Below are 17,418 nucleotides of genomic sequence, written 5' to 3'. Positions count from 1 at the left end.
CTCTGTCTCCTCTTTTTTGGTTAGTGCCACTGACTCCAACCCATAAAACATAGCTGGTGTCACTACCGTCTTATAGAGCTTCCCTTTCTCTCTTGCTGGTATCCGTCTGTCACAAATCACTCCTGACATTCTTGTCCAACCACTCCACCCTGCCTGTACTCTCTTCTTCATCTCTCTTCCACATTCCCTGTTACTCTGTACTGTTGATCCCTGGTATTTAAATTCATCCATCTTCACCAACTCTACTCCCTGCATCCTCACCATTCCTCTGACCTCCCTCTCATTCATACATACAATATGTATTCTGTCTTGTTCGTACTGACCTTCATTCCTCTCCTCTCTAGATCATATCTTCACCTCTCCTCGACCTACTCCCTTCTCTCACTACAGATCACAATGTCACCCGCAAACATTATAGTCCATGGGGACTCCAGTCTCATTTTGTCTGTTAACCTGTCCATCACCATTGTTAATTAAGAAAGGGCTCAGGGCTGATCACTGATGTAATTCCACCTCTACCTTGAATGCATCTGTCACTCATACCACTGACCTCACCATGGTCTCACTTCCCTCGTACATATCCTGTACCACTCTTACATACTTCTCTGCCACTCCCAACTTCCTCATACAATACCACAACTCCTCTCTAGGCACTCATATGCTTTCTCTAAGTCCACAAAGACACAATGTAACTCCTTCTGTCCTTCTCTATACTTATCCATCAACACCCTCAGAGCAAACATCACATCTGTAGTACTATTTGCAGGTATGAAACAACACTGCTGCTTGGTACTCATTCCCTTCCTTCTTAACCTAGCTTCCACTACTCTTTCCCATAACTCCATGCTGTGGCTCATCAGTTTTATCCTTCTGTAGTTACTACAGCTCTGCACATCCACTTATTCTTAAAAATCAGTACCAGTACACTTCTTTTGCAATCCTTAGACATCCTCTCACTTTCCAAAATTACATTAAACAATCTGGTTGAAAACTCCACTGCCATCTCTCATTCCTCTTTTCACCTAAAACTCCTCTGTGCTTTTACAAGTATATCATCTGGACCAACAGCCTTCCCATTCATCATCCTCTTCATAGCTGTCCTTACTTTCCTTGCTAATCTGTTATACTTCCTGATTCACAATCTCCACTTTATCCAACCTTCTCTCTTCCTCTCATTCTGTTAATTCATCAGCCTCTCAAAGTACTCTTTCCATCTGCTCAACACACTCTCCTCGATCATGAGTATGTTTCCATGTTTTTCCTTTATCACCTTAATGTGCTGCACATCTTTTCCAACTCAGTCCCTCTGTTTAGCAAATCATTATAGGTCCTTTTCTCCCTCCTTGGTGTCCAATTGCTCATATAACTCATCAAACACCTTTTCTTTAGCCTTTGCCTCCTCTCACTTCACCTTACACATTATCTCATTGGACTCCAGTCTACTTTCTGTCTATCTCTGACTATCCCACTTCTTCTTCGCCAACCTCTTCCTCTGTATACTCTGCTGTACTCCCCCATTCCACCACCAGGTTTCTTTATCCTCCTTCCTCTGCCCAGATGTCATTCTATGCACCTTTCTAGCTGTCTTCCTTACCACTTCTGCTGTTTTTGCTCAGATACCTGGTAACTCTTCAATGTCACCCATTGCCTGTCTTTCCCTGAACTCCACCTCCAACTCCACAGTCTTCCTTTTTCAATTTCCACCATCTGATCCTTGACTCTGCACGCATTCTCCTCTTTTTGATATAAAACATCATCCTATAGGCCACATCCTATGCTGCCTAACAACAATTTCCCCTACCACCACTTTGCAGTCTCCAATTTCTTTCAGACTGACCCTCCTGCATAGGATATGACCTACCTGTGTGCATCTTCCTCCACTCTTGCACATCACCCTGTGTTCCTCCCATTTATGAAAATTCATATTCACAACAGCTATGCCCACTGTTTTTGCAAAATTATCTGTCCTTCTTCATTCCTCTCCCTGACAACATACCTACCCATCACCTCCTCACCCCCTCTGTTCCCTTCACCAACATGTCCATTGAAATCCGCTCCAATCACCACTCTCTCTCCCTTGGGTACACTCTCCATCACTTCATTCAACTAACTCCAGAGATCTTATTTCTCATTCATCTCACACCCAACTTGGAGGGCATATGCTCCAACAACATTCATCATCCACCTTCATAATCATTACTCTGTCTGACACTATTTTCACCTCCAAAACACTCTTTACATACTGTTCTTTCAGGATAACCCTTACCCTATTTCTCCTCCCATCCACACCACAGTAGAACAATTTGAACCCACGTCTGATACACCTGGCCTTACTCTCATTCCATCTGGTCTCTTGCACGCACAATCTCCATCTCCATCATATTAACTAACTCTCTCCCTTTACCAGTCATACTACCAACATTCAAATTTCCTAACCTCACTTACACTCTCTTTACCTTCCTCTTCTCCCCCTGTCTCTGGACATGCCTTCCCCCTCTTCACCTTCTTTTTCTTTAGACAACAGTAGCCCAATTTCCACAAGTACCCTGTTGGCTGACAGTACTGGTGGTGGCTGTTGTTAATCCAGGCCTCAACCAATCCGGTATAGAAGTCTGTATTGTCTGCATATTGATCTGGCAAAATATAACACTGGATGCCCTTCCTGACATAACCCTCCCCATTTATTGGGGTTTGGGACTGGCACAAAAAAAAAACACTGGTTTGTGCACCCCCTTTGGATGGATTCACACCAACACAAAATAAATCCCATCTTGTTGTTCCCCACTTTTTTGAGTCAATCTATGCCAGAAACAATACTTCCCGGAAAACCACACGTCAAAACAGCAGACTTTCTATTAAAAAGAACATCTTAACAGGAGAGCACTCTCTTATCCACACCCTCTACTCCCCAACAAAAGGTCCATACAGTGTATGTGCCTGTCTCTCTCTCTCAGGTCCAATTGACCAACAGTTGTAGAAATTATCAGAATAATACAGAGAAATATAAAATGAAGAAAAATGACAAATATGAACAATTATTAATAACAAAGAAAATGCATTTAACATCTATCTTAGTAATATTAATCAACAGTGGAAAGCTTTTTGTTTTGGATGGTGTTTTCAATGTTCAGGAACCTTAATTCTACCTTAATGAAATACAGAAACAGGGAGAATACAGAAGCAGAAACATGTAATTAAGTACTTCTGACTGGCTTTTTATTTATTTGGTAAACTGTATTAATCCCTGAGGGGAATATCTGATCTGTAGTAGTATGTAACCTGTTAATACTTCTCTTGATCTGAATTCACATGTAACTGTATAATGATTGTAAATTAAAAGCATGGACATTTTAGGCTTTCTGTTGTTTATTACATATCTAACCACAATAATGTTCTTACATTAATAAAAATTAAAAGGCACACGCCAACACAAAAAACTGTTAGTAATCACTTGTTAAAATCCCAAAATGCAGTGTTATGGATGGAGGATTGAAGAGACATCACCTTGCTTAACAAGTAAAACCGAGCTAGTTTTGGAATTTCAAATCATTCAGTTCTAGGAAGAGGTATGCCAAGAAAAAGGGTTGAGAACTACTGGCCTAGAGCAATCACATGCTATTTGATCACATGTGTGTCAATAGTTTGCTGTAGTTAAACATTTATTTTGATTAGTAGTTCTACTATTTTCCAAAAATCATGCAGCATGACTACTGTTAGCAATCCAAGATCATGTTCAACTTAACAGCATTAGGCTTATATTAGCGGGGGTGTGATGTCCTATGCCAGCAGCCAATGGCAATGTCTCTTGTTGGGGCATCTTGAAGTTCATAGACTAACGATGAGCCAGTTGCAAGTGAGAAGACAACAACAGCTTTACAGTACAAAAAGTTCAGAGTGCATATTTATTTTATTCACAGTCTTTATGCAAATGAACAGTGTAATAATAAATACAGCATTTCTTTAAAAATACATATATAATATTCATTAAAATTACGTAAACAGGTTAAAAGAGAATTGCCCCACAAAAACAAATCTTTATAGTCAGTGCAAAAAAAAATTACATTGTCCACCCAGGGAAGCAGCAACTAGCACAAAGCACAATCGCTCCGACAACTTGCACACCTCAGAGTTGTCATTAGCATACACACAGTATGACTCCTCCAGTTTTCACCCTACTCTAGTTCGGCTTTGCACACAGCAATGCCTATGACATCTCCCCCGACCCCAGACACTTTCCTTCCCCAAGCCTTCTAGCTTTTACTTATTTCCTTATTTAGTGCTCAATAGCTCTGGCCACCAAAAACACATAAAGGCTCTTCCACCTGCACTCTCTCTCTCTGTGGTTTTCTAACATCTCACTCTTCATACTCTCACTTCTTCTGTCAAACACTCACATCTTCCTATCTCCCTCTCTCCACAATACACTCAGCCTGCCCTTAAATGGTTTAGCTAATTAGAACTCACTGCACTGTCAATCCAACCGGCACATGGGGTTACATGCTAATCAGCTCCCTTACCTTGTTCAACTGAGTCGTTTCACGCTACGAACGACACAAGGTATCATAGTGGGACCCTGACCAGATGGTTCAATATTTTGGGGGTCCTTGGCTTAAAAAAGTTTGGGAACCCATGTCTTAGATTAATTTGCTGAGGCTAAATTGGCCCATGTGTGAGTGTGAGTGTGGATGCATGCATGATTGCACCTGCAATGGAGTGGTGTCCTGTCCAGGTCTATTTTCTGCTTTGAGCCCAATTCTGCTGTAACAGGCTCTAGCCTTCCCAAGAAACGTATTTGAGTTAAGAGGGTCTGAAGATTTTACTGCATGTTACTTATTGCAATTTACTTTGTTTCTCTAAAATGCTTACTATCAAAGTGACCTGAAAATGCTCTTTGATTTCTTATTCATTAACATTAACAGGTTTCCAATATTCCAATAGATTACACAGCTCCATCCAAGTAGTATTGAAACAGGACAAATTTTAAAAATCATTTAAAACAAAATTCAATTCTGGCCAAGCAGAAGGCAGGTACACTCCAACGTCAAATGTTGGCAATGTATCTGATCGTGTTCAATTATGACAGGCGAGCATCCCCCACGTGAAGAGAAAAGCACGTGGCCACGATATCACTGGCAATCAGCAGTTATTCTCTAAAACACATGTAGCTCTGATCTCTCTCTGAAAAACGTCAAACATTATTCCTTAACAATCTGTAGATGATAATGTCTGTTGAACAAACAGGTATCGCTAGTTAAGTGGAGGCAAGGTACACTCCAACACGTGGCGAGAATTAGAGCGACTCGAACAAAGGCTGGTGCTTCCCACCCTCTCTTCTCTTTCCCTGCAGTCTCTCTCTCAGGTTTGCGTAAATAAATCGGTACTGCAAGCGAATTATGATACTTAGCGCGATGAGTGAAGGCGCAAAATCAACCAGAATGTGCAAAGCAAAGTAACCCTATCTAAATCCGTTAAGTAGTTCTCTCGTGAAAAGCAGACTGACATACATACATACAGATAGACAGACATTGGATTTTATATATTGTGGTCAAAAAAACATCACAAATACCAAAATAAAGGTTTGGGGACTGTCCCCGTATATTGTCGTACAGACAATAATGAAAAAAATGCGATGATTCAAAATCTTGAAAGCACAATGGTCAACTTTACTGTAACAAAATGGTGGTTATATAGAACACAAAACAGGTGACAGGAAATGGTTGGCAAAATGGTGACGTGGCAACAGGAACCGGAAACGGAAACAACATTATTTTGAGGAGCTGGAAGTGAGGTGGTTTGTAGGTGCCGAAAGTGACGTCATCAATGTTGGCCGGAAGTGATGTCATTGCGGCCATTTTGAAACCCAGAAGTTGCGGGATGTTTTCTGTTGGCAAAAGAGAGTTTAGGTAAGTACCACGTGACAACCCCTTATCTTGTGATGTTTTACTCACCTTTAGGCTCTTTGACTGCCTCCTAATCGTACATGTGTGACAATATATTGTCACACACGTGCGCATGGAAGGCAGCTAAAGGGCTTGAGTTAGGGCAGTTCCGAAGCCTACCGGGACGTGGCAGAGTGCACTTTTTTCTCCCTTTCCTGTAGACCATTCACAGGAGATTCTACCTGGCTCTCTTGACGTCACTTCCGGGACCGAGCCAATAGAAGGAGACATTGCCGGCTCCGGCCCCTGTGATGTCACATCTGTGGCTCGAACCAATGGTTGAAGACCTTCATGAGCCCGACCCTTATGATCTCACTTCCTGTCTTTCCCTTTAAAAGCCTGCACCTTTTCCCTATTCCCTCAGTTCTGTTCTGGACTCTGTTTATTGCACATCAGTGCTGTACTCATGTTTTCCAAATTGGCAGCCAGGAATTCAATTATACGGGTGGCTGCCCCAAACCTTTCCATGACTCTGTGTCGAATATCTGACATTATCTATAATAATAAAAGGCAAAGCCCGCACTCACTCACTCACTCACTCACTCACTCACTCACTCACTCACTCACTCACTCACTCACTGACTCATCACTAATTCTCCAACTTTCCATGTAGGTAGAAAGCTGAAATTTGGCAGGCTTATTCCTTACAGCTTACTTACAAAAGTTAAGCAGGTTTCATTTCAAAATTCTACGCGTAACGGTCATAATGGTCGATAACGTTCGACAACGTCCGCCATGTTGAACTTTCTTATTTATGGCCCCATCTTCACGAAATTTGGTAGGCGGCTTCCCTGCGCTAACCGAAACCGATGTACTTACTTATTTCGATGGTATGACGCCACTGTCGGCCGCCATATTGAACTTTCCAAAGCGTCACTAATTCTCCAACTTCCCGTAGGTAGAAGGCTGAAATTTGGTAATTATTTCGGTGGTATGATGCCACTGTCGGCCGCCATATTGAACTTTACTTACAAAAGTTAAGCAGATTTCATTTTGAAATTCTACGCGTAACGGTCATAACGGTGCAAAACCAATGTACATACTTATTTTGGTGGTATGATGCCACTGTCGGCCACCATATTAAACTTTCCAACGGCACTAATTCTCCAACTTCCCGTGTAGGTAGAAGGCTGAAATTTGGTAATTATTTCGGTGGTATGATGCCACTGTCGGCCGCCATATTGAACTTTTAACGAAAACCGATGTCCGTACTTATTTCGTTAGTATGACACCACTGTCGGCCGCCATATTGAACTTTCCAACGTCACTAATTCTCCAACTTCCCGTGTAGGTAGAAGGCTGAAATTTGGCAGGCTCATTCCTTACAGCTTACTTACAACAGTTAAGCAGGTTTCATTTCGAAATTCTACGCGTAACGGTCATAACGGTCAACAACGTCCGCCATGTTGAACTTTCTTATTTACGGCCCCATGTTCACGAAATTTGGTAGGTGGCTTCCCTGAGCTAACCGAAACCAATGCACATACTTATTTCGGTCGTATGACGCCACTGTTGGCCGACATATTGAACTTTTCAACAGTCTTTGTTACTTATGGGCCCGCTTCAAGAAATTTGGTACACGGGTTCCCAACGCTAACTGAATCCTACTTACGTACATATATACATCCATAGCCTGCACCTCGGTCACCGCGTGAGGTGGCGTTGTGTCCCCCATCCCAACGCCTCCCACGTTGTTGGCTGGCTGCCTGCATATATAAGACTGTCCGTCGCTCCGGTCTCTACATTCCCTTCCTTGCTTCGCCACGGATTCACGCCTCCCTACTGATAACTACAGCCCTAATTTGTTTAATCCACGGCTTCTCCGCTGTTTTATTGTTTGTTTATTACAATTATAGTTATTGTATAGGTATTTTACACTTACTTTACATTGCTCAGGTACCCATTTCCTTTATCATTCCAACCCCCATTACCATGTCTATCAAGATGATCACTATAGATCAAAGAACTGTCACTTACCGAGTGGTTTCCATGCCCGGAGATAGCACCTACCTTTTCCATTCTCTTTGTTACATATTGCACGGCCATATCAGGCTCATTCTTGATATCCGGAGGAAGATTCTGTCTTATGTATTGAATGACTGGGACAGGTTCAAGGTGTGGACTGATGACGGTACAGGAGATAATTATACTACACAGGAGCACTATAAGAGTGAAATGCTTAAGCCCTTCACCTATGGTTCTGCATGTGAGTTGATGGCTGCCGCTGAATTGTTCGGTTGTCGCTTTCAAGTGTACCGAAATGGCCAAATAGTTTACACCTTTCGAAAACCGCCAATGCCTCTTAAACATCTTAGATTCAAAGGGGACGATTTCAGTAGTGGACACTTTGATGTTTATGAATGTTTAAACTCTCAAAAACTGGGTGTGATTTTATCAATGAAACCGGTTGTGTGCTTACAACGCTTGACAGATGCCAAATGTCACTTCAACACAACAAATCCTGCAAATACTGTCGCAATTGAAACAAACCATGAAACTCAAACTGATTATGACAGCAGCAATCCAAGCTGTGACATTTGAGACAAGATTACTGTTCACATGGCCAACTGTAAGTTACATGCTCAAGAGTAAGCTCAGCGCACAGCTTGGTCATGTTACAACCGGAGGGCCGAACTGACAACATAGAGATCCTTAACAAATAATTATTGGCATATTTTCCCTCAGTTTAAAAAGGTTTAATTTTCTTCTTAATAAAAATTTTAATGCAGTACTTTGCCGCTGCGAAGCGCGGGTATTTTGCTAGTCTATACAATAAAAGGCAAAGCCCTCACTGACTGACTGACTGACTGACTCACTCACTCACTCACTGACTCATCACTAATTCTCCAACTTCACGTGTAGGTAGAAGGCTAAAATTTGGCAGGCTCATTCCTTACAGCTTACATACAAAAGTTGGGCAGGTTATTTTGAAATTCTACGTGTAATGGTCATAACTGGAACCTATTTTTCTGCATATACTAATGGAGTTCAGCTGGATGGCTGTGGGGGATGGAGTATCGTGTGACATCATCACGCCTCCCACGTAATCACGTGAACTGACTGTGAGCACAGGACATAGAAAACAAGGAAGAGCTCCAAAAAGCGCTGAAGAAAACATGCATTATACAATTGAGAAGGCACCAAAACAATAAGAAGCGAGCGAGTGAAGCATATTCAGCTACTGCGGAAACAAAGCACGGTGTAAACTGTAAGTTTAAATTAAGTTTATAGACATGCTCCCACTGCCGTTTCTCATGCGCAGTGAGGCATACAAGCATATTCATGACTGCACCTACTTCGGAAAGAAAGCACAGTGTAAACCTAAAGTTTAAATTAAGTTCATAGACAGGCTACCGCTGGAGTTTGTCATGCCCATGACTAATGCGGGATACAAGTTTAATGAGAGCACGCAGGGTATAAACGAGAGTTTTGATCACTTTGTAACAAAGTTAAAATTGCTGGTGAGGGGCTGTGCACCAATACTCACAGAAAAATCCACATGTTAATACACACGCTGTCTCTAGAGTTTCTCCACACTCTGAATTCTCCAGGCACTACTTACAAAAGGTTACATTGACACTCATGCTATGTTATTTTTAAAATGTTTCCTTTTCTTAGCACAAGCACAGCTGAGAAGCTTCGATGCATGTGCTCCATAACGCGTTAAAAAATAACGCATTTAATCACACTTTGCATTCAAAGCAAAGGGGAAGTTCTCTCAATGCATGATACTGCGGAAACAAAGCACGGCGTAAACCGGAACTTTACATTAAGTTTATAGACACACTCCCGCTGCCGTTTGTCATGCCTACCACGAATGACGGAATTCGCGAGATACAAGTTCACTGAGAAGACACGAGGTATAAACGAGACTTTGGATCACTTTGAAATGGAATTAAAATTGCTGTACCAAGAAATTGAATGAAACGTTAATGTTTTACTTTTAATAACTTATAGACTACATTTTATTTTCTTCCCTTGCACTCAGTGAGCGAGGCCACTGGGTGATCAGTTATATTTATATATATATATGAATAACCTCCAAACAGCGCGGAGACTTTTGATCACGTGAACGTGTCTGCAAAAAGTGGCGTCTCCTGCCCTGGAAAAATACTATTAAAGTCAAGCAGCCGGCGTTGCACGTATACTCTTAACATTGTAGAGGACACAAAACTAATTTTCTTTAATTGGTGGTGATGCCGGTAAGGCACATTACCAGAGGCAGAAATTTGGACGTTCCCATAGAAAATGTGATTTCTATACCACAGCCGTCATGTTGCGCCTTTCAAAAGGGATCTCTCGGCTGTGAAGCGTGGGTATTTTATATATATGCCAGCAACAGTCATAACAATGACAAAACAATTACATTGTCAATCATGTTACATTATTATTAAAATGTTTCCTTTTCTTTTTCATTACTTCTTTAACACACTACTTCTCCGCTGCAAAGCGGGTATTTTGATATATATATATATATATATATATATATGATATAATGTATGTGTGTGAGTGTATGTATGTACAGTATATTTATCTGTATGTATGTATATATGTATTTGTGTCTGTATATACAGTATATTTATATATATGTAGATGTGTGGATATGTGTATATGTAGATATGTTTATATGTATATATGTCTATGTATAAATGTTTATATGTGTGTGTGTGTATATATATATATATGGCAGCAACACTCATATCAATGACAAAACAATTACATTAACAATCATGTTACGTTATTTTAAAAATTTTTCCTTTTCTTTTCATAACTTCTTTAACACACTACTTCTCCGCTGTGAAGCTGGTATTCTGCTAGTATATACATAGTGTATATATATATATATATATATATATATATATATATATATATATATATATATAAATACTAATCAAAGCCCTCACTGACTGACTGACTGACTCACTCACTCATCACTAATTCTCCAACTTCCCGTGTAGGTAGAAGGCTGAAATTTGGCAGGCTTATTCCTTACAGGTTACTTGCAAAAGTTAAGCAGGTTTCATTTCGAAATTCTACACGTAACAGTCATAACGGTCGATAACGGTCAACAACATCCGCCATGTTGAACTTTCTTATTTATGGCCCCATCTTCACGAAATTTGGTAGGCGGCTTCCCTGCACTAACGGAAACCTATGTACACACTAATTTCGTTGGTATGACGCCACTGTCAGCCGCCATATTGAACTTTCCAACGTCACTAATTCTCCAACTTCCCAAGTAGGTAGAAGGCTGAAATTTGGCGGGCTCATTCCTTACAGCTTACTTACAAAAGTTGAGCAGGTTTCATTTCAAAATTCTACACGTAATGGTCATAACGGTCGACAACGTGCGCCATGTTGAACTTTCTTATTTATGGCCCCATCTTCACGAAATTTGGCAGGCGGCTTCCCTGCGTGAACCGAAACCAATGTACATACTTATTTCTGTGGTATGATGCCACTGTCGGCCGCCATATTGAACTTTTCAACAGTCTTTGTTACTTATGGGCCCATCTTCAAGAAATTTGGTACATGGGTTCCCAACGCTAATTGAATCCTACTTACGTACATATATACATCCATAGCCTGCAGCTCGGTCACCGTGTGAGGCGGCTTTGGGTCCCCCATCCCAACGCCTCCCATGTTGTTGGCTACCTGCCTATATAAGGTTATCTGTCGCTCCGGTCTCTACATTCCCTTCCTTGCTTCGCCACGGGATTCACGTCTCCCTACTGATAACTGCAGCCTTTTTATTTAATCCACGGCTTCTCCGCTGTTTTATTGTTCGTTTATTACGATTATAGTTATTGTGTAGGTATTTTAGGCTTACTTTAAAATTCCTCAGGTAACCATTTCCTTTATCATTCCAACCGTACCCCCATTACCATGTCTATCGAGGTGATCACCATCGATCAAAGAACTGTCACTTACCGAGTGATTTCCATGCCCGGAAATGGCACCTACCTTTTCCATTCTCTTTGTTACATATTGCACGGCCATATCAGGCTCACTGTTGATATCCGGAGGAACATTGTGTCTTATGTATTGAATGACTGGGACAGGATCAAGGTGTGGACTGATGACGGTACAGGAGATAATTATACTACACAGGAGCACTATAAGAGTGAAATGTTTAAGCCCTTCACCAATGGTTCTGCATGCGAGTTGATGGCTGCCGCTGAATTGTTCAGTTGTCACTTTCAAGTGTACCGAAATGTCCAAATATTTTACACCTTTCGACAACCGCCAATGCCTCTTAAACATCTTAGATTCACAGGTGACGATTTCAGTAGTGGACACTTTGATTTTTATGAATGTTTCACAAAAGCTGAATGTGAAGTTATCGATGAAACCGGTTGTATGCTTTCAACGCTTGACAGATGCCGAATGTCACTTCAGCACAATTCTTGCAAATACTGTCGTAAAAGATTACTGTTCACATGGCCAACTGTAAGTTGCATGCTGAAGAGTAAGCACAGCTCGGTCATATTACAACCGAAGGGCCGAACTTACAATGTGTGTGTGTATATATATATAGGATGATGAAATAAAGACTAACAAAGTCACGCAAAGAGTTGGGGAATAACCCTGTTTAATATCCTCGGACAAAAGAATTGATTAAATGGCAAAAAAGGATCAAAAGTAAGAACATTTGACCGATGGGGTTTGAATACATTGGGTTTTTATACAAAATAGTGGAAGGAAATGAGGTTTACAAGAAAAGACATCACAAGCAGATAGACGGAAGTGATGTCATCATTGAGGACCGGACGTGACGTTATTATGGCAGGCCAGAAGTGACATCATCTTGGTGAGCCGGAAGTGACATCATCATGGAGGGACCTGGGAAGTGACATAATAAAGAGAAGCCAGAAGTGACATTATCTCAGGTGAACCGGAAGTGACATCATCGCTGGATTACAAAGCCGGGATTATTGAGTGGAAGCCATTTTGAGTGACTGGAAATATGGATGATGAGTTATTGTTTATCTTCTTATGCTCTGTTGATGAAGAGAGAGAGGCATTACTAAGTTCAATCAACCCTTTATCCCTTGTAGTATCACTCACCTTAGGGCTTGTTGGCTGCCTCCTATGTGCACGTGTGTGACCCTCAAGAGTATTTTAACCCATTGTATCTGAGCTCTACAGTGTGTTGTGTAGAGAGTGCAGAGGACAACCTGAATACAGCTTCTAGACCTGGAGGACTTTTATAGCACACGCTTCCATGCCACAGTCATGCCACAGTCCATTTGAATTTCTCCCATCCAGCAAACGCTTCAGAGACTTTCCTGCATGTACTTCAAGGCTCAAAAACTATAAGCACACTCAATCAGTCAATAAAGTGCTCCTGATGGAACTGCTTGTACTTATAATTACAATTACCTCAACCTGAGCCACATTATGAACTGTTTGCACTATCTGCACTATATGTATACGTTTATTGTACTTATGCTTTCATATTGCATAATTTTCATTGTTTTTTATCATATTATTTTATCATTTTATAGGAAAATACGTTTACGGAGGATTTGCATATTGAATGTCATTATACCATACAATGAAAATAAAGTAATTCAAATCAATTCAATAGAAGAGTGCATGTATTTACAGAAGATGATGACTAGGTTCTAAGTTGATTTAGATTTCTAAGAGATATCCTCTTGGAGCTTTGTGCTATTAGAATACTAGGATGTATACTTGATATCATTTTTATGATGAAATCCATTAAAGTATGCATATTACATTTTACAGATAAATTCTTAACTTCATTTATATATTATATACTATTAATAATTAAAAATGTTGGGGCAGTGTATCACAGCGGTAGCGATGAGGTGGTGCCCTGTCCAGGGATTGTTTCTGCCTTGCACTTGATCCTTGCTGGGACAGGCGTGACTCTGGATGGATGGAATGATTAAACATGTATAATGAAGATTTTTCAGTGTTCCATAAAAGTTTAGAAGAATCTGCGTTCTAAGCTTACAGCAGATTTTACATTTATTACAGAGCTCATTGTATGGTGATTGGCTACATGGAGAAAGAAAACAGACAAAGGAAGGACAGAAATTTGGGGTTGGTACACTTGATAGAGACAGTACTGCTGCAGTAAATTATTCCATTCAGGGTTGCGGGCATCCCAGCAAGCATCTTACTGGAGGCTGGAACAATTCCTGGATGTGGGAGGCAAGAACAATCCCTGGATGCTACCATTGTGCCACAGTGCCCTCACTCATTTCATCATGAAAATGATATCAAATATGCATCTTAGTATTCTAAAATATTCAGATAGCTGTAATATCATGAATGTAATGTATTCTGTGTGGCAATCACAGCCTGAGCGCTCCTGTCTACAAAAGAGAAAGCCCGTTTAAGAAGCATGTAGTGATTCACACACATAGAACACATAAAATACAAAGCATTTAATTTGCTCCTTTAGCTACGATGGGATTTGAAAAACTCTTGTAAATTAAACATTGATTTTAAGATGAAGTTTGCGATTTTCTACTTTAATGACAAAATAAACTACGAGATTAAAATGAAAATTGAGATTAAAGTCTACATTTTGACTCTTTTTTCTTCACTGTGTTCCTATTTTTTTCTTTTCTCTATGTCCTAAATATGCTTCCATATGACACTAAGACAGTGGGCTACAACTCACCTTTTCACCTCAACTTTGACATCTGACCACTTCTTTTTTATTTTGGCACTGTGTGACTTTCTGAACTTGAACTTTTGAGTATCACTAGATTACTTTCTTTTTGTTGCTCATACCACTGCCTAATCCACCAAAAAGTATGTTTTTTCTTGCCTCCACTTCACTGAGTAGGACCTCCACTTTGCATTCAATGAAATTCTTCTATTTTTATAAGTGCTTTTACCATTGTCTTTTAACAAAACACAGAACAAAAGGTACTAATTATATTAATGTACATATTCCAATATGTGAAAATCTGGGAAGAGTTAGGGCTGTAGGCACATGCATGTACGTTAAATTTCATGTTCATTGGGATTTATAAAGGTGAAGAGCGTGGAACTTGCTGTACGCAGTTTTATGCATCTGAATTTTTTTGTGCGTATGCACATTTCCAGCTTTGCCCACACCATGTTTTTGTGTGAATTCTTTGCACAGCGTTATACATGAGGCCCAAGATTTCTAACTAGGAAAAAAGGACCATTATGTCATTTTGAAAGTAAGGAAGGGCTGGTGGCCCTCTGTGACCAGTCATGTGTAAGAACACTGTCACTGGCTGAGAGGTGTAGATTTGTGTCTAAGACAAGGGGCACATGGCACTTAGAGATATACTGTATGTTCACTAGTGGGAGTGCCTCTAGTCTCTACAGTGCTAGGTTTGGAAGTGAGAATCAAATAATATTTAAAGCCACATCAGACCAGACAGAAGAGTTTACAAAAGAGGTTGAGGAACACACTTACTGGCAAGATACCTGGATAATTAAAGAAAGATCTGAGGTAACAAGACAGTATTTTTTTTATATTAGAGAAAGCAATTGTATTGTATTGTATGTTGTATTGTATTCTTTTTCTTCTTTTTGACACCCACTGCATGCCCAACCTACCTGGAAAGGGGTCTCTCTTTGAACTGCCTTTCCCAAGGTTTCTTCCATTTCTTCCTTACAAGGGTTTTTTTTTTTTTTTTGGGAGTTTTCCTTGTCTTCTTAGAGAGTCAAGGCTGGGGGGCTATCAAGAGTCAGGGTCTGTTAAAGCCCATTGCGGCACTTCTTGTGTGATTCTGGGCTATACAAAAATAAATTGTATTGTATTGTATTGTAATTGTGTGTCCCAGAACTTCTTGCTTGTAGAGGCTGGAGTTTGTTTATTAGTTCTTTTAAACTTAATTTCTTCCCTTTGTTTATTCTTCTCTTCCTTAAGTTTTACATAACATTGTCAAATTAATTTAATCCAACTTCTCAGTACTGGAGACTATTTCAACACTACTGGATGTAAGGGGGGAACAAGCACTAGAAACAATGTCAGTGTATTTCAGCGCAAACACATTCACAGTGGGCCAATTTAGCATTATTAATACACCTGACACACACATTTTTGAGGATGTGGGAGGAAAAACCCTACAAACACTGAAGCCTTGAGCATTTAGCAACACTAAAATTACACTGAAAAATCATAATGAGATGATGGCTGAAGGGTACTCAACTTTTACAAACAGAACAGCTGGTAGAATCTGTTGTTGTTTTTCTTACTTTTATTTTTGTATTACACTGATGTGAAAAAATGCAGGGGCATCATGCCTAAGAAATGGTGCATTCATGGTACTCTTTCTCTCTGCCTGTCTGCCTCAAAAGTGCATTAAGCTTACCATGTACTGTCCTACTAGATGATATAGCTGAAGGAAAGAAAAGTTACTATCTTAAGCTGGAGTCGGACTTGCTGAAAAACTTTATTTATTGCCTGAGATATGGGGTAATGTTCTTGTGCAAGAGCTACTAGCACTTCTGCAGTGGCAGCAAGATGACTTGAAAAGTTAGCAGAAATGGTTATTCAGAAACATAATGTACCTATGCTCCTATGCAGTTTTTCAGTGTTCTGTTTAATAGAGTTGCCATGTTTTATAGTGACTGGATATTTCTAAAAGAATGTGACCACTGTTTTGCCTGTGTCAAAGTTGGCAGTTTTTTTTACTCCCTCTCAAGATGGCACTGGTCTAGGAAAAAACGACAAATAAAATTGTGAATATAAAAAGGTATCTAAACCAGAGAGAAATATTAGCTGTTAGGCTGACAAAACTGAGCAAGTGATTCCTGAAAGCAAGGACAAAGTACTGGCTGTTTACTCTATGTTTTAAGCGTGACTTATTAATATGAGAAACAGCAAACGTACATAAGGGCACGTGGACACAGCTAGGGTTTACCCTTACATGTCGATGGTGGTTCCACCAAATTCATATAACCATTTGGGTGGTACCTAGGTCAAAACACAACAGAGTGGTAACATGAATGAATTCTGCCTGTTTAGTGCAAAAAACACACAGATATTATGGAGGTGGCAGCAAACTATGGAATTATTCCAATCATGGTACCACTTTTACATGAACCCACTGAGAATCTTATGGGCTTATAAAGGAAGGGCAAGTGGATATGTAGCAGGGCCACTGATCACCAGTACTGAATGCAGCAAGCACACAGAATGCTACTTCAGTGTTATAGGTTTAATCTGAGTTGATCAGAGTATGTGAGCTCATTGAATGTAAGTTAGAGGCAGGGCTGGACATTAATGTACAATGAACTAAACTTACAATCACAAATTAAAAGCGTTCATGCACTCATTTTAAATCAGCCAGCAGCACAAGCCTCTTAACCAAGCCAAAATGTCACCCTAGAAGCTGCAGTTGCTAATTTAAAGGCAGTTGATCTTCTGCCAGATTGACCAGTAATTTTTTCACTTTCTGTCAGCACAAATTAAAAGTAATAGAGAAGGTTCCCAGAAAGAACCATAACCCAGACG

This window comes from Polypterus senegalus, chromosome 5 (genome assembly GCF_016835505.1).
Source record: "Polypterus senegalus isolate Bchr_013 chromosome 5, ASM1683550v1, whole genome shotgun sequence".
Classification (NCBI taxonomy): Eukaryota; Metazoa; Chordata; class Cladistia; order Polypteriformes; family Polypteridae; genus Polypterus; species Polypterus senegalus.
The sequence above is the reverse complement of the archived record's forward strand: the minus strand, read 5'-3'. Positions refer to the sequence as shown.